A 24477-nucleotide genomic window follows, 5' to 3' on the forward strand; every position below is an offset into this window, starting at 1 on the left:
TGACATTCAGTTCATGCACAATTTGCACACCACTACCTTCATCTAATTTCAAAATATTTTCATTACCCCAGAAGAAAACACCATGTCATTAAGCAGCCATTCTCTATTCCCCACTTCCTCTTAGCCTCTGGCAACTACCAACCCACTTTCTATCTCTGTGGATTTATCTATTTTGGATACTTCATATAAATGAAAACATATAATATGTGGTCTTTTAGGTGTGGCTTCATTTCTTAGCAAAATGTTTTTGAAGCTTATCCAAGTTGTAGAATATATCAGTACTTCTTTCTTTTTTATGGCTGAATAATACCCTATTGTATGTGTATACGACAATTTATTCATTCATCATCAATGCAACATTGTGTTGTTTCCACATTTTGGCTTTTGTAAATAATGACACTATGAATATTCATGTATAAGTATTTGAGTTTCCAATTCTTTTGGGTATATATCTAGGAGTGGAATGTCTGGGTCATGTGGTAATTCTAATTTTTCGAAAAACTGCTACAAACTGTTTTCTACAGTGGCTACACTATTTTATGAAGGCTTTACTTTTTAGAATGATAATTTAGGTAGGTAAAGAATTCTAGGTTTACATTTCCATTAGCACATGAGAAATATTTTTCTACTCTTTGCTTCTATTGTTGCTGATGAGAGAGAGATCTACTGTCAATTTAATTGCCAATCCTTTTAATTTTTTGCAAGATGAGTAATTTTACTCATCTTGCTGATTTACTTAAGACATTTGTCTCTGAAGTTCTGTTGTTTCATTTGCCTAGGTACAAATTTATCTTTATTAATCCTGTTCAGGGCCCACTGCACTACTTCAATTTGAGGATTTATATCTTTCTTCCATTCTCAAACATTTTCAGCACTATTGCTACAAATATCACCCCTTCCATATTTTCTCTATATTCTTTGTCTATAACTTCCTTTACACATATGTTGAATCATCTAATCCCACCTTTTGGGTTCCTTAATCTTTTCTATATTTCTCTTTCTATGTTAAACTATGTTGAATTTCCCATCTCTATTTTCCAGTTTCCTAGTTTCTTTTTCAGCTTGATCTAATGACTGTTTAATCCATTTACTCTACCTTACAGCCATTCATTTCCTTAGGTAACTTATGATATTTGACCACAACCTCATTTTCATCTGATTATTGATGTGTGGAAAACTCATGCATCTTGGTTTGTGAAATGTCCCTAATGAAATTGTTTAACATTTGATTCTGTCAAGTTCTCAAAGGTTTCATCTTTCCAGCATCAATTTAATATTAATTTCTAAGTTTGAATTTTGAATCCTCCATACAGGAAATTAGATTTCCCAAGAAAGACCTTTTCCCCCAGAACCCTAAGCAGAAGCAAGGTCTTTTGCATCTTACATGGTGCAGGGAACCTTTCCACAGTCTCTAAATTCCTCTCTAGGTACATTTGAGGCCTCATCTCCGTTCCCTGGTGGCCTTAAAATCCTGGGCATTAGTTATTATAGACAATCTGATAGCTGATTTGCTAACCACTGCCAGTTATTAGTACACTAAGATTATTTCTATCTTGAACTATGTATTTGATTTTTAAATTTTATTATAACCACTGTTTCTCCTTGTGTTCTTAACTAGCTCAATTACAAGGTTACAGGATGTTCCTTTGCTTTGATAGCAAATAACAGCATGGTATACAGAATGCTCTAGGAGTAGAATGTCAGCTACTCTTCTTTTCCATTACTATAGCAAAGAAAATTAGGTACATTAACTAGTTGACTTTTTATAAGACACATGCCCTATAGTGATGAATAATCTGTTAAACTGGAAGTTTGTGCTCTGCTGAAAAGAATAAAAATTATATGCCTTATCTTTTATAGTCAGATATATTAAGATGTGTGAAGATTTTTTTGTCTATTTTATAGATTATAAGACTAACATATTCTGGAGACAATTTTTGTTGACTGGGAAACAATAAGGTATAGAAGGAAGAATATGAAATTTGAAGTTAAAAGCCTTGAAGTCTCAGATCCACACAGACCCTTTAAACTCCAAATCTCATGTTTTGTTTTTTAAGATCTTTTTATTTATTCATTTGAGAAAGAGACACACACAGAGAGAACACAAGCAGAGGGAGAGGCAGAGGAAGAGCGGGAAGCAGACTCGCTGCTGAGCTGGGAGCCCAATGTGGGGCTCAATTCTAGGACCTGGAAATCATGACTCAAGCCAAAGGCAGATGCCCAACCATCTGGACCACCTAGGGGCCCCCAAATCTCATGTTTTTAAACAACTGTGGAATCTTGATTAACTCACTCAACCTCTGTGCCTAAGATTTTTTATTAAAACTGTTCCTTCTACTTAAAAAGATTATTTTGAGTATCATGTGATTATGAAATTGCTACACATATACTCAGTTCTTCCCCCCCCAATAATAATCATTAATAAGTCTTAGACTGAATGGCTGATGTACATTGAGAACAATTTTTAAAAATTGGATGAAAAAAATATCAACAGAAGCAGAACCTTAACAGGCCCTTAGCAAAGTGTGGGGAACTTTAAATTATCACATGAATGTCAGTTATTCTGTTAAGAATTGCTGTGGTTGGAGAGTGGTAGTAAGACCCAGAATCTGACTTTTGGCATTTCTGTATTTATACACCTCCTTCATACCCTTAGAACAACTAGGATAACAAAAAGTGATGCCAAGCCCTCTGTATATTCTTCAAAAAACTATCTACTTAGAATAATGCCTCCAAAGTTGAAAATATAGGTTTCATTTTTTATGTAAATGAATAGTCTCTGAAGTGTGGATATAGAAGAAAAATTTTTTTCTAAAGACCACTAATCCTGTTCTCATATACTAAGGCAGATGAGTGAACAGAAAACAATTATGTTCAAATATTAAACATTTGAGATATCAGAGCATTGGTTTAGTGATATTATCTGAGAGAGAGAGAGAGAGAGAGAGAGAGAGAGAGAGAGAGAGAGAGAAAGCTCTAAAAGAGTTAACCACTTCAGAAATGTTTCCAAAAGCATAGACGCTATTTACACTTTTTACCTCAAAGTATGAGAGCTGAAGCATATTAACAGCAGATTCATCATTTTCTTTATTCACCTTTTTTATTGTCCTTGCTAAAGTTATTAGGCTTTTTAATTTAAAATATAACAAAGAAAAGACGACAGAAAGAAAATTACTCCATAATAGCAAAACTAGTTTCACATAACTATAGTCTCTTTTTGACCCTCCATATTTTCAAGGGAAGTTAAAACTAAGTTGTTAATATTTGCAATCATTACATTTTCTGATAAAGAAAAGAACTTTTATGGTTAAATTTCAATTATTCAATTACTATATGATGAGTAAAGATTTCATCATAAATATTGAGCACTAAATAGTAACTAAAATAAAACATACCCTCTCTCTCTGTGTCTTTCATGGATAAATAAATAAAGTCCTAAAACAAAAACCCACAAAAAAAGAAGTTAGTCAGCTTTTAACTAAAGTTAGTTTTTAAAAGATTTTATTTAATTTTAATTTTTAAAAATTTTATTAAATTCTTAATTTTAATTCCAGTATATTTAACATACAGTGTTATGTTTTTTTTTAAAAAAAGATTTTATTTATTTATTTATTTTTAATTCATTTATGATAGTCACAGAGAGAGAGAGGCAGAGACACAGGCAGAGGGAGAAGCAGCCTCCGGGAGCCCGATGTGGGACTCGATCCCGGGTCTCCAGGATCACGCCCTGGGCCAAAGGCAGGCGCCAAACCGCTGCGCCACCCAGGGATCCCCATACAGTGTTATGTTAGTTTCAGGTGTACAATATAGTGACTCAACAATTCTAGACATTACTTAGTGCTCACCATGGTAAGTACACTATTTAATCCCCATTATCTATCTCACCAATCCTCCCACCCTAAAAAACATTTTAACAGGAAGAGTGTAATCAAAGATCAGTGACTTAATGAAAATGCAAGACACTTAACCAATGATAAATCTACTTCTGCCATAATGCTAGTGACCTTAAAGAATCCATAAATGAGTTTCTAAAAGAAATATCTGACTTTTAAAATATAAGTCAACTGAATGATAAAACAAGTAAAATTTTCGAAGGTTAGAGCATTGCATCATAGAGCTGGAGAAGGGAGATTTGCAAAGTCAACACTGGAAAGAAAATCCTGGTAGAATATATTATTAAGATTGAATCAAATTACAATAGAAGATGAAGAAAGTAACTTTGAATTTTAATAAAAATAATTTGAGAAATTAACAGTAAACTTAGCAAAGTGGTGACTCAAAAAGGTTGGAACACAACAAATGGGAATAGTTCTGAATAAGAAGTGAGAAACAAAATATTTATAAAGATCAGAGATACCTAACCCTAAGAGACAGCCAAGGGGAGATGCAGTTAACAAAGTGGTTAGGCACATGAATAAAAACTAATCAGGAGACAAGTCAAGAAAAGAATAAGATGTAGCTTTCCTTCATATCTATCAAACTTATTACAAATCTTTTTATTAGGAATATTTTGATACATACAAAAGAATATATGACACTTTGTAGTCCCTAATAATTAAAGTATATGATTCACCACTGAAACTTAAAAACTAGAACATTACCAGAATCACAGCATCTACTTTATATTCCTCCTTATTTCTTTTCTCTCCCTCTCAACCAATAAGTATGTTCATAATTTCTGCTTTTTGTTCCCTTCAGAGTTTTACTGCAATGTATACATTCCTAAAATGCAGCTTTTGATTTTGTTTTTTTTTTAGCTTTTGATTTTGAATCTTAAAAAAAATAGTACATGTTGTAGTCTTTTGAAACTAGCTTTTTTCCCACTAGCATTATAACACTAAGATTTATCTGTGCCATTGTTGAGATTTTCATATATTTCATCATGTTTATACTTCATATTATACATTTTAGCACATTTTATCATTTACATTAATAATATTCCATATTCCAGTGAATATTTGGTTGTTTCTAGTATTTATGCTATTACAAATAGTGCTATGAACATTTTAAGATTTTTATTTATTTGAGAGAGAGAGAAGGAGAGAGCATGAGTAGGGGTAGAGGAAGAAGGGGAAGGAGAGGGTTGATCAGACTTCATGCTGAGAGTGGAGCCCGATGTGGGGCTCAATCTCATGACTCTGAGATCATGACCCAAGCCAAAATCAAGAGTTGGATGCTCAACCACCTGAGCCACCCAGGCACCCCTGAACGCTTTTATACATGTCACCTGGTTTATGTTTGCAAGAGCTTCCTTAGGGTATACTCAAAAGTTGTAGTGCTGGGTCAATGCCAATGTCCAATTTTATAGGACAGTGACAACTGTTTCCCAGGTACACACCTATATTTCATTTCTTAGCTTCCCTTGCAGGAACAAGTAGCCACATAACCAAGATCTAGCCATGGGAAGGGGGCTAGCTGGAGGGAAACCATGGTTGAAAATAGCAGCAGTTCCTTCAAACAAGTTTTTAATAATTGTAGAAAGCAGGGCTTCCTTGATGACTCAACATACCATTCCCAATATTATTAGATGAACAGTAAGTAAACTTCTATTGTGTTTTAGACATTGGGTGATTATTGGATTCATATGCCACATTAGCTTATTCTACACTAATAAAGAAAGAGACACATTCATTTGAGGAATATAAAAAATAGTGAAAGGGAATAAAGGGGAAAGGAGAGAAAATGAGTGAGAAATATCAGAGAGGGTGACAGAACAGGAGAGACTCCTAACTCTGTGAAACGAACAAGGGGTAGTGGAAGGGGAGGTGGGTGGGGGGATGGGGTGAATGGCTGACAGACACGGAGGGGGGCACTTGACGGGATGAGCACTGGGTGTTATGCTATATGTTGGCAAATCAAACTCCAATAAAAAATATAAAAATAAATAAAATTTAAAAAAAAAGACACCTTGAAGTGGGGTGCTTCCAGAACAAAAGTCTAAAATATGTGAGATCTGCTTAATGTCTGACAGCACAGGAACAGAGCTGGTAACTGTGATATTATTGCCTGTGATAATGTGGAGGGCAGACACAGTATGTAGATCTAACCTAGAGAAGAGGCTAGAAAGTGCCAAAAGGTTAGTGACTAATGGCTTATCATTGCTGTATTTAGCAAGGCATTACAAGAAAGTAAGCTACTCAGGATAAAACTGGTTAGCTTGCAAGCAGAAAAAAGGAGAGAGAGAGCACAGAAACTGAAGGCCTTGGACTGTTGAAAAAGCCAATTATGTCTAAATATTACTTTCCAAAATTTGAAAGTACCTTGAGCTACAAGAGATTACTTGAAATTCTCTGTTACATATATTAACTAAGCCCTGTAGCAAAGACTAGATTAAAGTTGCTTCCTTTCTTTCCAAGCCTATTATTGTTGCAGATACCACTGAGAAAGAGAAGCATAGAGGCAAAAAGTAAAATACAGGAGTCCTGAGGCTGTAGTCTAGGAAATATCTGTGGGTGGGTTACAGGCACAGCGAACTAACTAGAATCAAATCAGAAAGACTAGCGACTTCTTAAATTCTGTCAAGTCCATCCAAGATCTTGGCCTAAAATATCCATTATAAACTCATCCTCAAGTGTCCAAAGCTGCACAGGTAAGAAATGACTGTGAGATAGGAAGAGACCCCAAGATATCCCACTTCGGGAGAATTATGGAAGAGGAAAAACCTTCCAGAGGTTGGAGTTAAGGTCACCAAAACCAGTGGCAAGAGAATTCTTCACAGAAAACAGAGTAGGAACTTCCCCTACTGCCAGCACAAGGGGGACTTCTTAATGCTGGCCTAGCAGAATCCCATCGTTGCTATAGAACAGTAACTACTGTGTCTTGCAATCCTCCCCTTCTCAAATTTTGTTTATTGCAGTCACCCTGTCCCTGATCCTGAACAAGGAGAGGGGCAGTAGTTGGAAAAAGGTAACAAAATCATGAAGCAACACATGCAGATATGATGGAGAGAACTGTATATTAGCCAGAGATCCTACACTTGGAGCTGGATGCAGTGAATGGATGGGATTGGTTCATCTCTTGGGGATGAGGTTGTGTTCTGTGTGGAAATAAAGATCACCAATATGGTAATCTGGTAACCAGAAAGGCAGACTATGGCATAAGTAGCTAGCTGCTCACAAAATGTCATGTTTTTCTCTTTTCCTGGGCATACATGCCTAATTATGTGCCCAGGAAGAATAGGGCTATGTGGATTTTGGAGAAAAGCTAGCTGAGTCTGCTTCTTTTACAGCAGTCAGGTGGGGCTATGTGGTTGGATTATTATCAAGTTAAATGTGAGGCCATGATATGTGTCATTTGCACACAGGATTTCCCAGCATGCTCCTCCATGCAATTATCTAAATTTTACTATAGATTACCATGTGTCATTAATATTATACGTCATCAGTACTTTTCCCCTAAAATTGTGTAACATAAAAATTTTTCAAAAGGATTTAAAAATATACAGCAGATAAATGTTAACCAAAACAAAGCACAGTCATGCTATTATTATTAGACAAGACAAATGTCAAGATAAAAATATAAATGTAAATGGAGATAACAGCTATATAACAATAAAATATTTACTTCACCATGAAAATGTAACAATTTAAAAATGCATCTCTGTGTAATAATACTGCCTCAAAAGATGTAAAGCAACAAACTGACAGAACTACATGGAGAATTATACAAATAACCATTACAATTGTACATTTTGACATATTTCTCTTTGTTACTGACAGGTCAAGGAGGCAAAAATCAACAAAGGTTAGACCACTTAAACAATCTTAAGCTAATCCACCTATATGACATTCTAACATCTGACAAAGCACATATTCTTTTAATGCACACATAAAACAAATGTTGAAAAATACAGACCATGTTCTCTAACCATAAAGAAATCTAGTATGATGTAAATAAAAAAGGGTAAAGTTAAAATTATTATATATTTGGAAATTAAGAAACTTCTAAATAATATATGGGGGATTCTGGGAAGATGGTAGGGATATAGCTTTTGAATTGTTACAAATCCTCAAAACCAACAACTACGTAGCAAAAGCAATACAAAAAAATATTTAAAACAAAACTACATGAACAAAACAACACTGTTAAGAAAATAAAAGATCAACCACAGACTGGGAGAGAATATTTGCAAAACATATATCTGATAAAGGATTAGTATCCCCAAAATATATGAAAATTTTCAAAACTTAAGAAACAAACAATCTAACTTATTTATTTATTTTAGAGAAAGAGAGAGCAGTCTGTGCCAGCCAGAAGAGGGAAGAAGAGGGAGAGGGAGAGGGAAAGAGAGAATCCCAAGCTGACTCTGTGCTGAGTGTGGACCCAGATGTGGAACTCAATCTCACAATCCTGAGATCATGACCCTGAGATCATGACCTGAGCCAAAACCAAGAGTCAGATGCTCAACTTATTGAGCCACCTAAGTGCCCCACAACCTAATTTAAAATGCACAAAATATTTGAACAGACAATTCGCTAAAGAAAATATATAGATGCCAAATAAGGCACAAAGAGATATTCAGCAATTCATAAGCGAAATGCAATTAATTATAATAACTTTACAAATGTAAAAATTATCATAACAACTTTGGACAGATGGTAACTAGACTTATAGTGGGGATCATTTCCTAAAGTATAAAAATACCGAATTACCATGATGTATACCTGAAATTACTAGGATATTGTATGTCTTTATACCTCAATTTTTTACCAAAAAGGAAAAAGAAAGAATTTTAACAGGAAAAAAAAAAAAAAAGACAGCACCCCTCAAAGTATGTTCAGTGTTCAGAGACCCATGACAATCATCTCAGACTCCTTTAAGGATTCCACAGGTCAAAAGTATTCTCAATACAAAGATGTTATTTACCTTTTCTGTATTAATACTTCCATTGATGGTGCAAAAGAAATGGTAGGTAAAATTGGTGGTTCCTTAGCACAAATAAAGGCAGTGGGATGAACTGTACTTAGAGTCATTTTGGCTTTCAATGCCAGGCCATCAGTGTTTAATAATAATAATAATAATGGGGGGTACCTGGATGATAGTGGTGGAGCATCTGCCTTTGGCTCAGGGCGTGATCCCGGGGTCCTGGGATTGAGTTCCACATCAGGCTCCCTGCAGGGAGCCTGCTTCTCCCTCTGCCTTGTCTCTGCCTCTATCTGTCTCTCATGAATAAATAAATAAAATCTTTAAAAGTAATAATAATAAAACCCCAGAAGTTTCACTTAAGAATGTCCTGGACAGGGATCCCTGGGTGGCGCAGTGGTTTGGCGCCTGCCTTTGGCCCAGGGCGCGATCCTGGAGACTCGGGATCGAATCCCACATCGGGCTCCCGGTGCATGGAGCCTGCTTCTCCCTCTGCCTGTGTCTCTGCCTCTCTCTCTCTCTCTCTCTCTCTCTCTCTCTCTCTTTCTCTCTCTCTGTGACTATCATAAATAAATAAAAATTAAAAAAAAAAGAATGTCCTGGACAAAGCAGAAACAAATGATTTTTATTGAATCTTGACTTTTGAGCACACATCTTTTGAATTTCTGTGTGACAAAATGGTAAGTACACATAAAAGGTTTCAAACAGTTTTTGATCCCAATCACTGAGTCATTGAGGACTCAGCAGCCTCCTCTACTGAGCCCCCCTCACCACACAACACCTCACCCAACCACTGCCCTGCTGCCACCTTCTCCCACAGAGAAAAAGGAATCATACTGTATGTCCACTATCAAGAACCTCCACTCTTTCCACCCCCACTTTGCTGATGCAAGTGAAAGCAGTTATCTGCTTCTTGCTGGCACTGAGGATTATATCCATTTAAGAATTCAACAGAGAAGTGGGAGGAAGACCCTTACTACTGTCTGTCCAAAGTATCAAGGATAATTACAATAAAAAGCTAGAGAAGGCATTTAAGAAGAAATTTGCCTGCAATGGTACTGTAATTGAGCATTCAGGATATGGAGAATTTAGCTAAAGGGTCACCAGCACAAGAACATAGGCCAGTTCCTCAAAGAGACAGGATTGGCTAAGGAGGACCAGTTGAAGCTTCATGGGTTTAAAAAAGTGCCTTTGGCTCTCTGAAGCTTAAGTGAGGATTTCCAGGCAATGAGTAGAATTTCCTTACTTTCCCTTGTCACAAGTTTAAAAACCTCACAGCTTATATAATGAAACCATTTGGGCTCTGCTGTAACTCTTCCATGCAATAAACTGAAAAGAGCCAAAAGAAAAAGGTTCAAATGGTGTCTTAAGGAAAAATCAATTGTTTGAGCTGCAAACTAGTCACTTTTTTCAACTAGTCATTTTTTCTTTTTCTATTTATTCATGAGAGACAGAGAAAGAGAGAAAGAGTGAGAGAGAGAGTCAGAGACACAGGCAGAGGGAGAAGCAGGCTCCTTGCAGGGAGCCTGACGTGGGACTCGATCCCGGGTCTCCAGGATTAGGCCCTGGGCTGAAGGCGGCGCTAAGACTGTGAGCTCCCGGGGCTGCCCCTAGTCATTTTTTCTTAATGAAATATTTTAACATGAAAGAAACAACTGACATATATTATGGTAATTCAGACTAAAGTACATAAAGACATTTTCTAAAAAATGAAGTGAGCCTGCCACTTCAAGGAAAATTGTGCCAATGATAAAATTCAAGCTTTTGATTAAAAATTAGAATTTTTAAAAACTTGTACTGCCTACTGTGAATTGTCAGTGTCCCAAATATTTTTTCTCTTTTAAGATTTTTATTTACTTATTTGAGAGAGAGAGAGAGAGAGAGAGCGCACAAGCAGGGGGAGGGGCAGAGGGATATGGAGAAGAAGGCTCCCACTGAGCAGGGAGCCAGATGAGGGATTCCATCCCAGTACCCTGGGATCAGGACCTGAGCTAAAAACAAACATTTAATCGAGTGAGCCACCCAGGCACCCCCAGATCTTTTATTTTAAATAAAGATTTTATTTACTTATTTATGGAGAGAGAGAGAAAAAAAGAACATGCACATGAGCAAGCAGGAGCAGGGCAGAGGGTGAAGGTGCCAGAGAATCTCAAGCAGACTCCAAGCTGAGTGCAGAGCTGATGTGAGGCTCTCATGACCCTGAGAATAGGACCTAAGCTGAAATCAAGAGTGCAAGGATCAACTGAGCCACACAGGTGACCCTGTCAGTGTCCCAAATCTTGATATTTTCCAAATGATAAATTAATGTTTCAAAATGCATGCTGAATAAGGAAAAGATCTATTCAAAGTATAAAGACAAATGGAGTTTACCTTTGTAAAGTATAAAAGTTGATTGCCATAGTTTTTAAATTCCATTTGCAACTACTCTTTAAGAAACTGTCACCTATTAAGTTTAGATGTCAAATCAAAATATCCACCATTAGATGAATAGGCTATTAAAGTATTCTTCTGGGCAGCCCGGGTGGCTCAGCAGTTTAGTGCCGCCTTCAGCCAGGGTGTGATCCTGAAGACCTAGGATCGAGTCCCACGTTGGGCTCCCTGCATGGAGCCGGCTTCTCCTTCTGTCTGTGTTTCTGCCTCTTTCTCTCTCTGTATCTCTCATGAATAAATAAATAAAATCTTTAAAAATAAATAAAATATTCTTCCCTTTTCCAACTACATATACAAAGCTTTATGGTAGAAGCAAATGAAATAACATTTAAGATAATCAGGAAAAGAAAATGTAAAGAATGACGTTTATATCCAGAAAAACTGGTTTTCAAGTATAAAGGGCACAAACTGGTATCCACATACAAGACCTCAGAGAATACTGTTCCCATGAACTCTTCCTAAAGAATGAATCTTCTGGAGAACAAGCACCAGACAACAAAATGACTACATAGACATCAAATAGAGACTAGTGTGAGCATTATTCATAAGCTCAAATGAGAGTTTAAAAGGAGGGGGTACAATATATGATGGCTATACACCTGACAATGTAGATTTAGTACAGTCATTTGAAAGCAGGAGTGAGGAGAAAGAGAGAACATATGCAAAAAAGTCACGTTTTCAGTAATTACCCTGATAAAAACTATATTAGTATTGTTATTCTGAGGCTATAGTGTCTGTGTTGTGAATAAAGCAAATGAGCAAATATAGGAATACTCTAATTCTATAATCTCCTATGTCAGAACCAGGATTATTAGTATGAAAGAAAGGAGATAACAGATGTTCAGACTGATGAAGTGATAACTTAAAATCCTGAATTTGCATCAGATATATCAGTATGAAATCATGAGTTTCTCATCTCTCTATATATGTTCACTATATTGAAAAGGCCTCGGTATACCTCTAGTAACCAGACTGTGGTCCTGAAATATCCTTTCCCACAAAAAGAAACCAATGCTTCTTCAAAAAATGGCTGATTCCAGGTCTAGGGCAGGGAATATATGAGATAAATCTAATACATCTGTATATTTGTCAAGAAGGCAACTATCAAAACTACTAGGGTCATGTAAAAGGACTGAGGAGTCAAAGTTAAGATCATTTGAATTTCAATAAAAGTAATAATAGCAATGAGTTGAAAACCATTGAACAGGTTTAAATTAATACATTTATGATACTTGTAAAAAATCTAAGTCCCCTTCAGAAGATGGTAAGAAACCAACTAATTTTTAAGTAATTTCAGGCTTATTTGAAAGTTGCAAACTTATAGAAGTTTGAAAGTTTCAAACTTACAGGAAAGTTTCTCATTCTTTTTCTACATATACATATACATACACATATATATACACACACACACACAAACACACACACACATACATACACATATATGTATATGGAGAAAATATATATAATGTTATAAAATATGTTACATTAATTAAACAGGGAGGCTATTAGACTGATTCTGATGCTGTGACAGCCTACTTAACAACTAAAAATCTAAGCTTTTAAGTGCCCCAAAATTACAAAATCAGAACACTAAGGACAACCAATCACAAAGGGCAAATGAGGTTTTAAGATATATCCAACTAGATCACTTCTTGTCTTTGCTTTTCCACCTTCTCTCTTAAAGCCTTTCTCCCCTGGCTCTGACTGGTAGAGCACTCTCAGCTACTCCTGGTTCAGCACTCCCCCACCCCAATCCAACAGAATCTTGCTCAGATAAACTCTTACAATTTTTAATATACCTCAGCCTATCTTTTAACAAATATCATATATACATACATATATGTAATTGTCTCTGAAATATTTGAGAGTAAGCTTCAGACATGATGTTCATTTGCCTCTAAATACTCAAGTATCTCCTAATAACAAGGACATTCTTGTTCAAAGACACAGTACAGTTATCAAAATAAGGACAGTAACAGAGTACTATCATTTAGTCTATAGATTTTATTCAAAATGTGCCAACTATGCCATTAACGGCCCTTAAAACAAAAGAAAAACATTTTTCTTCTCGCCACAGGACCACATATTAGAGTTAGCTGTCTTCTTTCCTTAGTCTCTTTAAATCTAGAACACTCAACCTTTCTTTATCTTTTTTTTTATTTTGATATTTTTGAAGCATATAAGCCAGTTACTTTATCGGATTTCCCTCTGTGTGTCCAATATTTCCTCGCAATTAGATTCAAGTTATTAATTTCTGTCAGGAATGCCACAGAAATAATATTGTGGTCCTCTTGTTCATCACATCAGGAGGCACATGGTGTCCATTTGTCCTGTTATTGGTGATGTTAATTGTGATTATTTGATTAAAATGATGTCTACCAGATTGCCTCATTATAAAATTACTATTTTTCCCTTAATTAATAGATTTTTGGGATGCCTGGGTGGCTCAGTGGTTGAGCATCTGCCTTCGGCCCAGGGCATGATCCTGGGGTCTCAGGATTGCGTCCCGCATTGGGCTCCCTGCATGAAGCCTGCTTCTCCCTCTACCTGTGTCTCTGCCTCTCTTTCTCTCTGTGTTTCTCATGAATAAATAAATTAAAAAATCTTTTAAAAAAATAAAGATTTCTGTGGAAGATTATTTGAAACTACGCAAATATTTTGTTTTCCAAATGTCATACTTTCCCATACCTCACTTCCAAAAGCTGGCAAATAAACAGAAAGAATGAGGCATTTATCCTACTTTTTAATGTAAACTGTAATACTTTATAATCAAGTAGAAATGAAGATAAATAGCTCTTTATGCTAACAAATAAATGAAAAAAGAATCAGAATATCAATTTGCAGCTCCAATATGTCAAATGATCTAAGCAGTAAGCATCAATAGATGCTAACATCCCCCAATAAAAAAGAAAACCAGACATTTTGTGACCTCTGATGAAAGAATATCACATAAAAATCTTACCAAAGGGAGAACCTGAGTCTGATCAAGCCTCTGGAGCCATCTATCAATTTCCAATAAATATAGTTGATAAAGGAAACATGCTGAAAATGTACCATGAGGATGCAGTTAGCAAAATCTGACTGTGGGAACTTCTGAAAGTCAAATAACCCAAATTCTTTTAACAGTGTATGTATGGAACAGAAAGAGATGAACAGGGGACCTGTTAATTATCAGACTTAAAAAGATTTTTAATTTTTAGTAGGCAAGACAACAAACTATATAATGTCTAGGGATGTACATTTGGATGATAAATCTAAAAATGAAATACAATAATAACTATAAAAGTCAAAATAGTGGTTACTTCTGGAGAAGGGAGAAACGGTTGTGATTTGGATGTGATATGACATGGAGGCTCCTGAAAAAATTAGGAATAGAACTACCATATGATCTAGGAATTCCAACTCTGGGCATATAATGAAAGAAAATGAAAACAGGATACTGAAGAGATACATGTACTCCCATGTTTATTGCAGCATTATTCACAACAGCCAAGATATGGAAACAACCTGAATGACCATCAACTGATGGATGGATAAAGAAGATGGTGTGTGTGTGTGTATATGTTGTATATGTATGTGTATGTGTATTAGTTACCCATGAAAAAGAAGGAAATCCTGCCATTTGCAACAACATGGATGGATGCTGAGGACATTATGCTGAGATAAGTCAGACAGAAAAAGACAAATATCATATGATATCACTTACTGAACTCATAAAAACAAAGAGTAAAATAATTACCAGGGGTAAGAGGTAGGGGAATGAAAGAGGTTGTTTCAGGGTACAAATTTGTAACTACTAGATAAATGAGTCCTGGAGATCTATAATGATAATAAGCAACAATACTGTAGTATAAAATCAAACCTGCTAAGAGACCAGATCTTAATTATTCCCACCACAAAAAAGAACTGATAATTACATTATGTGATAGGGTGCTAGCTAAAACTATAATGACAATCACACTGCAATATATAAACTACCAAATCAAATGTGTTGTATATTTTAAACTAACACAATGTAATATGTCAAATATATTTCAATAAGAAAATTTGTTACAATCTTTGGAAAGCAATGGTTTTGTCATAAGCTGTAAAATGTTCTCTTTCTTTGATCAGTAATTCCACTTCAGGAAGCTGTCATGAAACAGTTTAACAAAAGAAGAAAAAATGTAAAGTGGTTATTTGAACTTTATCTACAGTTATAAAAAAAAGCAATAAAAAGGTTAAGTAAATCATTCCTTATGCACTCTATGGAATATTAAGCAGCCACTGAAGTGGTAATTATGAAGATTATGTGCTGATAGGGGAGGGTAATCATAAAATGTTAGGTAGAGGAAAGCTCAGAGGAAAATGATTATATTCCATGCACTTCCAACTAAGTGCAAATAAATATACACATGGGCCAAGAGTAGAAGGAAACTAAATTGTGCAAGATTCCCCAAATACAGTATAATTTTTTCAAGTGCTGTTTCCTCTGCTTGGAATATTCTCACACACATATACACTCATACCCACCCACACAAGACACATACATACACACAGGCACATGTTCACATATACATTCATATACACACACAAGCATACCCACCCAATACATATATGTGTACAGATAAGTACACGTTTACAAATACATACGCATATGCTAATGTGCACAGCTATGAATTGAACCAGATACTCCCAAAATTCAAATATTAAAGTCTTAAACCCAAGTGCCTCAGAGTGACTGCATATGGAGACAAGATATTTAAAGATATAATTAAAGTAAAATGAAGTCATTAGAGCGGGCTCTAATCCAGTATGACTTATATCCTCATAATAAGAGATTAAAACACAGACAGCTATAGAAGGAAGATCATGTGAGGACACAGGGAAAAGATGGCCATCTACGAAGCCAAGGAAAGATGTCTTTGAAGAAACCAACCATGCTGATACCCTGTTCTTGCACTTCTAGCCTCCAGAACTGTGAGAAAATAAATTTATTTTAAAGCCAAAATAATAATAGTAACAACTATAATAAGAAGAACCAAATAATAAGAAGGACCAAAAGGTGTTCTTTAAAAGCACTGACAAAATAGGTAAACTTTCAGTAAAATTGATTTTTTAAAAATGGGGTGAGCACTTAAACATAAATTAATGATATTTCAAATGAAAATAAGTACATGACAGCACATACTTCAGGGTTAAAAAATAAAAATAAAACTATCAAAACTGGCTAAAATAAAAAACACAAACAACAAATGTTTGTGAGGATGCAGAGAAAAATGAACCCTCAATGCACTATAGCTGGGAATGCAGACTGGTGCAGACACTGTGGAAAACGTTATGGTGGTTCCTCAAAAAATTAAAAATAGAATTGCCATATGATCCAGTAATTCCACTACTGGGTATCGACTTAAAGAAAATTAAAACACTAACTTGAGGGATGTCTGGGTGGCTCAGTGGTTGAGTGTTTGCCTTCAGCTCAGGGCGTGGTCCTGGAGTTCCAGGATGGAGTCCCACATCGGGCTCCATGCATGGAACCTGCTTCTCCCTCTGCCTATATCTCTGCTTCTCTCTCTGTGTCTCTCATGAATAAATAAATAAAATCTAAAAAAACCAAAAAAACAGTAACTTGAAAACATATATACACTCCTATGTTTACTGCAGCATTATTTACAATAGCCAAAGTATGTAAGTAACCTAAGTATCCATTGATAGATGAATGGATAAAGACAACACACACACACACACACACACACACACACACACACACACACACACTGGAATATTATTCAGCCATAAAAAGGAATGCTAGTTATAACAATATGGATGGACAGAGAGGGTAAAATACTAAGTGAAATAAGTCAGAGAAAGACAAATATATGATTTCACTCACATGTGTAATTTAAGAAATAAAAGGACAAACAAAGAAAAAAGAGACAAACAAAAAACCAGACTCAAATACAGAGAAAAAACTGGTGGTTGCCAGAGAGGAGGGAAGTGGGGTCATGGGTAAAACAAAGGAAATGAAGAGTACACTTATCTTGATGAGCACAGAGAAACATATAGGATTGTCGAATTACATTGTATACCTGAAACTAATATAGCACTAATGTATGTTAATATTTGAATAATAAATAAATAAAATAAGACACAGTGGGGTAGAATATCCTTTAAGAAAAAAAAAAACTACCAAGACAACAAATTTTAAAACCCAGACAAAATGGACAAATTCCTAGAGAAATGAAATTACCAAAGTGACTCAAGAAAAAATAGAAAGCTTGAAGAATCCTACTCATATCAAATTAGTTAAAAACTTTCCCACAGAGAAAATTGCAGGCTCAGACAATTTTAGAATTTTAGTTCTATCAAACTTTAAAAGAACAATTAAACCAAAACACACGGGCTATTTCAGAGAGCAGGAAAAGACTGAATACTCCACAACTCAATTCTACACACTTAAATTAATTCCAAAATCAGATAAAAACAATGAGAAATAAATTTAAAGGCCCTAGTTACTCAAAAATACAGATGTCTTCTGTGTGTACTGGCACACAGAAAATTAATGAATGGAAGAGAATAAAGACTATATATCTATTAAAGAGCAGAATATATGATGGGGTAATGACATTCTTCTGAGTAAAGGAAGGACCATTTAACAAACGATTCTGAAAAAAATTGATAATCCACAAGAAAATAAAAATGTAGATTCTATCTCATAAATAAAGACCCACACCAGAGTGATTAGAAACTGAAATATCAAAAACAAAACTTTTAAACTTTTAGAAGAAAATACACATGAATATATCTGTCCTCAAGGTAAGTCATACATGTTATTGCAAATGGCAAGATTTCCTTTTTTTATGGCTGAATAATACTGCCCTATGTATATACACCACATTTTCTTTATCCATTCATTTATAACAACTCAGGTTGCTTCCATATCTTGGCTATTATAAGTAAAACTGTAGTAAACAATGGGGTGCATATATCTTTTCAAGTCATTTTCATTTTCTTCAGATCAATACCCAGAAGTGAAATTGCTGGATCATATGGTAGTTCTATTTTTAATTTTTTGAGGAACCGCCACACTGTTTTCCACAGTGGCTTCACCACTTTACATTCCCACCTACAGTGTACAGGGGTTCCTTTTTCGCCACATCCTCACCAACACCAACACTCACATATCATTTCTTATCTTTTTGATGCAAACCATTCTGACAGATGTGAGGTGATATTTCATTGTGTTTTGTATCTGCATTTCCATGATGGTTAGAGATGTGAGCACCTTCTCATGTACATGTTGGCTGTATGTATGTCTTGGGAAAAAAACTCTAGCCAGGAAAGAAAAGACTGACATATTTGACTTTATAAAAGGTACTTGGTTCATCAAACTATGCCTTAAAGAATGAGAAAAAAAATTTATAAATTGGAACAAAGAACCTGTCAGAAAACATTAAGCTCAGTACAAAGGTTGTACTGAGAATATAAGGAGTTCAATAGAATTCAAATTATATTACAAAGATATGGTAATCAGAACAGTATGGCATCAGCATAAAAACAGACACATGATCAATGGAACAGACTAGATAGCCCAAATATACCGATGCATACATGGTCAATTAATTTACAACAAAGGAGCCAAGAATATACAATGTAGAAACAACCATCTCTTCAATAAGTAGTGCTGGGAAAACTGGAAAGCCACGTTTAAAGAATGAAATTGGACCACTATTTATACCACAAACAAAAACAATGAAAATGGATTAAAGATGTGAATGTAAGATTTGAAACCGTAAAAACTCCTAGAAAAAAAAATACAGTCAAGAGCTTCCTGACAATGGTCTTAACAATGATTTTTTGGATTTGACATCAACAGCAAAAATAAGCAAAAAAGGCAACAAGAGCAAAAAAACCGAGTAGGACTACATCAAACTAAAAAGCTTCTGCACAGCAAAGGAAACAACACAATGAAAGGCAATCTACTGAATGATAGAAGATATTTGTGAATTATATATGTGAAAAAGTTAATATCAAAAATATAAAAAGAACTTATTCAACTCAACCGCAAAAACAAAACACAAAATCGATCCAAACAATCCAATTAAAAAACTGGGCAGATGATCTAAATAGACATTTTTCCCAAGACATACATACAGCCAACATGTACATGAGAAGGTGCTCACATCTCTAACCATCATGGAAATGCAGATACAAAACACAATGAAATATCACCTCACATCTGTCAGAATGGTTTGCATCAAAAAGACAAGAAATGATATGTGAGTGTTGGTGTTGGTGAGGATGTGGCGAAAAAGGAACCCCTGTACACTGTAGGTGGGAATGTAAAGTGGTGAAGCCACTGTGGAAAACAGTGTGGCGGTTCCTCAAAAAATTAAAAATAGAACTACCATATGATCCAGCAATTTCACTTCTGGGTATTGATCTGAAGAAAATGAAAATGACTTGAAAAGATATATGCACCCCATTGTTTACTACAGTTTTACTTATAATAGCCAAGATATGGAAGCAACCTGAGTTGTTATAAATGAATGGATAAAGAAAATGTGGTGTATATACATAGGGCAGTATTATTCAGCCATAAAAAAGGGGAAATCTTGTCATTTGCAATAACATGTATGACTCAGAGGGCATCATGGTAAATGAAGTCACACAGAGAAAGACATACTGTATGATCTCACTTATATGTGGAATCCAAAACAAAAACTGAGCTCATAGATATAGAGAATAGATTTGTGGTTGCCAGAGGTGGGAGGCAAACAGGTGGGCAAAATGAGTGAGTGAGGTCAAAAGCTACAAACTCCTGTTATAAATAAGTCATGGGGATGTAACATACAGTATGGTGACTATAGTTAATAATACTGCATTGCATATTTAAAAATTGCTAAGCAAGTAGATCTTAAAAATTCTTATCACAAGAAAAAATTTGGTAACTATGTATGGTGATGGATGTTAACTAGACCTATTGTGATGTTCATTTCACAATATATACAAATATCGATTCATTTTACCATATACCTAAAACTAATGTAATGCTATACGTCAAATGCATATATAAATTATTTTAAAAGTTAGATTTGCTGTGTTATGGTACATAAAATCCAGGTCAAACACCAGAAGTTACAAAATGCTTACAGAATCTATAGGCATACTCAGGAGGGAGAAAACATAGCGTTGAACTTGGGGAAAGCCTTAGGTTGAACTAAGTGAAAGTGGGGTAAAGCAAAAAAGACATTTTCAAGAAGTAGAATGAACCCAGGAGAGAGCAAATTAGAGAACGACACTTTCAGAGACTGGAACTAATTCAGAACTGCCAGAATTAACAAGGAAGTTGGAAAAGAATGAGAAATGGGACAGAATGAGAGTTAATAAGTATACATTTCTGGGAGAATAATTTAGGTCATAACCATTTAAATGCACTTTACACTAAAGGTAATAGGAAAGGCTTGAGGAGGGAAAGAGGCAGAATCAGTAAGATAAAGATAAGATAAAGAAATAACAAAACAGAAAATTTTAATAATCTCAGTGAATAAAATATGAGTTTTAATCATTAAAACCCCAAATTGCCCTCTTGTAAAGATTATAAATTGGGACACTATTTGGCAAATTGGATGAAGAAAAAAATGCAGAAGATATAGTATTAAAAACAAGAAGAAAATAAAACCAACAGCAAATCCAAAGGCATCATTAGACTTTTAATGTATAAGCATTACCCCAACCCAGGCAAAGGAAAATTTACTTCTGCCATGATTTGGACTTAGATGCCAACCCTAAAATAGTACATAATAGTATACAGAGGTAATGAAAAGGCCTTTAAGCTTCTGCATCTGATTTCTACACACAATAAGTCAGCGGTGTACTGCCTCATGCAAGACAAGAAAAAATGATAAAGATGAACAAACAAAAAAATTCTTAAACAAGAAAGAAAAATCTGCACAGATGCTTTAACTTGACTTTGCAGTATGTATCCCCTAAAAGAGAATCTTACCTATTAGGCTGCCTTGGAATACACATAAGGCATCACAGACAGCAGGAGGTAGACGCACCAGTCCTTGAAAAAATCCATGGAATGCTGAAACCAACCAGCAGGTAAGAACACCCACTCAATGCTACACCAAACAGGAATGAGCCCTTCACTGCATGGCTCCCCAAGGTCCCACAATTACACATAAGCACTGGGCTGTAACTTAATGATTGCAACAAAAACCACAATTATTGGGGATCCCCGAGTGGCTTAGCAGTTACGCGCCTGCCTTCCGCCCAGGACATGATCCTGGAGTCCTGGGATCAAGTCCTGGAATCAAGTCCCGGGATCGAGTTCCACTTTGGCCTCCCTGCATGGAGCCTGCTTCTCCCTCTGCCTGTGTCTCTGCCTCTCTCTCTCTGTCTCTCATGAATAAATAAATAAAATCTTAAAAAAAGGAAAAGATTCTCTCTCTCCCTCTCCCTGTGCCCCTCCCTCTGTTCTAAACACACACACACACACACACACACACACACACACAATTATTTTCACTCATGGAATTGGTTTATGATTTTAAGAGAAGGAAAATTTGAAAATTTTTGCACTATTCATTGCATAATTTTCCCTAGCAAACTAGTGAAACTGCCAAATATACGTAACTGTATAGTTGATTTCATTTGCCCAAATTATTAGGCTCAGCTTTCCTGTTGAGGGCAATCAAACCTTCCCTTCACCAAGCCAACAAATACTATTAATACTTAATTCCATCATGTATCCACATAAATTTTACATGGAGAGAGAATGACCCAAATAATGATGATTTAAGGTTTTATAAATGTGTCTAATAAGAGGTTTCTTTCATTATTATTTATTACCAACAAGAGCTTTGTCCTCTCTGAATGTTTTAAAATACTTACTACATGCAGCACTCCCTATCTCCTATGAGGTAGTTTACATGTGTCTTCATTACATCATCAACATCTGAAGACAACCATGATAGAAATAAAACCTAAGGTCAAAAAGGTAATATCAAAATTTACAGTCTTGGGTCACCTGGGTGGCTCAGCGGTTGACCGTCTGCCTTCCGCCCAGGGTGTGATCCTGGAGTCCCGGGATCAAGTCCCACATCGGGCTCCCTGCATGGAGCCTGCTTCTCCCTCTGCCTGTGTCTCTGCCTCCTTCTCTCTGTGTCTCTCATGAATAAATAAAATCTTTAAAATAAATAAAATTTACAGTCTGAGTTTTAGGCCAATACTCAGTTCACCTAAGATTTATTTTCCTTAAAAAGGAATGGGTCTCTGTAAGGAACTACATTTTTTATAATATGATATAATCATCAGTTGTCATCACAGCTCCATTATTAGCCTGCCTAAGCCCTAAAAGTTGTTAGTTAAATAACATTTGGTAGTGCACAATTTCCAGTGAGACTGAATTAGACCAGAGCGATGAAATCAAGCACTCGGTTACATTAACTTATTAACCAGGTTCTTTACGGAGATTGTTAGTACTAGTAAATGCTGAGATCCCTATCAAGACAGCTTGCTTTTATCAGTTGTTTGCATTAAAATTGACTACATTGTCAAGTAGCATTTAATAAGTAATTCAGGTGTCCCAAATTGATCTTCATTAATAACAATAGAAGCTAACATTTATTTAGCATTCATTAAGTGCCATGCACTCTAACAGCCAGCATAACCCCGTTCAGTAAGAACTATCACTATCCCCATTTTATAGAGGTAAATCATTTTAGGGTCACACAAGTGGTAAACGGAGGAGCTGAAATCTCAAACAACTCTGGCCCCAAAAGTAATACAATAACAATGAGGATATATAAGGACAACCCAACTCCCTAACAGATATATAGATTTCAACAAAGTAAAGATTCTGATTGTTATAAGCATTACATAACTGACTCCCTAGGGAGAGTAAAATTACAAGCTATTGAATTGTGTGAACATAAAGGGTAAAGAGAACTGGAGTACCCTTAATTTATGAAAGAAAGATGTGTAGAAAAAGCAAAATTGTGAAAACTTATTAAGCAACAAACTAAAAGTGGGATGGTAGATGGAAACTGTAAACAGGGGATCCCTGGGTGGCTCAGTGGTTTAGCGCCTGCCTTTGGCCCAGGGCGCGATCTTGGAGTCCCGGGATCGAGTCCCGCATCGAGTCCCGCATCGAGTCCCGCATCAGGCTCCTGGCATGGAGCCTGCTTTTCCCTCCTCCTGTGTCTCTGCCTCCCTCTCTCTCTCTCTCTATCATAAATAAATAAATATATAAAAATAAAAATCTAAAAAAAAAAAAAAAGAAAAAGAAAGAAACTGTAAACAATATTGGGTAGTCCTAAAACTAGAAATAAGATGGTCAGATGAAAAACCAGAGATTTTTTCTGAGTGGATTCAAAGTGATATGAAGAGATGAAAAGAAACATGCAATTCCAGGTTGTGCTCATTAATAGTTCCAAAGGGGAAGCTGAGGCTTTGCTTGATGTAATCAGTAACGGGACCCAGCAGAGAATTTAAGAGGGTCCCTGGTAACAGATGTAGTAAAAAAAAAAAAAAGGCAGAGACAAGATGACCTTGCTGCAAGTAAATAAGATTATCATTAAGTCAAATAATTCAACTCTACTGATGAAGTAAGACCGAAGGTAAATAGGAGGAATACAACAAGAACAGAAAGTTTGCACTGTCACAGAGAAGTCTATAGTATGAAGTAAAAACGTAAACGTAGGACAGACACAAAGCAAAATAATCAAGACTTAAGCTCCATCAAGGATGATAAAGATGGCTACTTTGGCTCAAACCCTTCTTCAAAATTTTGCTCAGAAAGCAAAAGCAAAGGGCAGAGCTACTATTATTGAAAACATAAAGTATGAGAATAGAATGGCAGAGATGATTTAAAGGCAAACAAACATTAAAATACCATGGGCAGCTGGAGTTAATTTTGAGGCTCACAAGTCAAAGAAGACCTGTAGCAGCAATACTTTAAAATTTAAATTCCGCTCACAAATTCCAAAATAAGAGAAGTGGGAATGCAAACCTATGAATAGACATATTTTGAACACTTGGTCTCAAATGGCAATTCTTTTTGAAAATTGATCTATGTATGAGCCTTGTGGTATGATTCAAAACCTGTAACTGCAGGATTCACACAGCTGGGTCTATCATGAATCCTTAAAAGAACTAAAATTTCTAAAATAGTTCAGAAATCACACTAGCACAAAGAGT

The 24477-nt window shown here is 35.6% G+C and overlaps 1 protein-coding gene and 1 pseudogene across 2 annotated transcripts in view; one reads left to right on the forward strand and one right to left on the reverse strand.

The window, feature by feature from the left end:
* Positions 1 to 24477, reverse strand: part of FBXL2 (F-box and leucine rich repeat protein 2) — a 113040-nt gene that overhangs the window by 63430 nt on the left and 25133 nt on the right. The gene's annotated exons all lie outside the window — the stretch shown is intronic.
* Positions 9703 to 10182, forward strand: LOC129507151 (eukaryotic translation initiation factor 1-like; annotated as a pseudogene).

The sequence above is a fragment of the Nyctereutes procyonoides genome, unplaced genomic scaffold (assembly GCF_905146905.1).
Source record: "Nyctereutes procyonoides isolate TBG_1078 unplaced genomic scaffold, NYPRO_anot_genome, whole genome shotgun sequence".
In the NCBI taxonomy this organism is placed as follows: domain Eukaryota; kingdom Metazoa; phylum Chordata; class Mammalia; order Carnivora; family Canidae; genus Nyctereutes; species Nyctereutes procyonoides.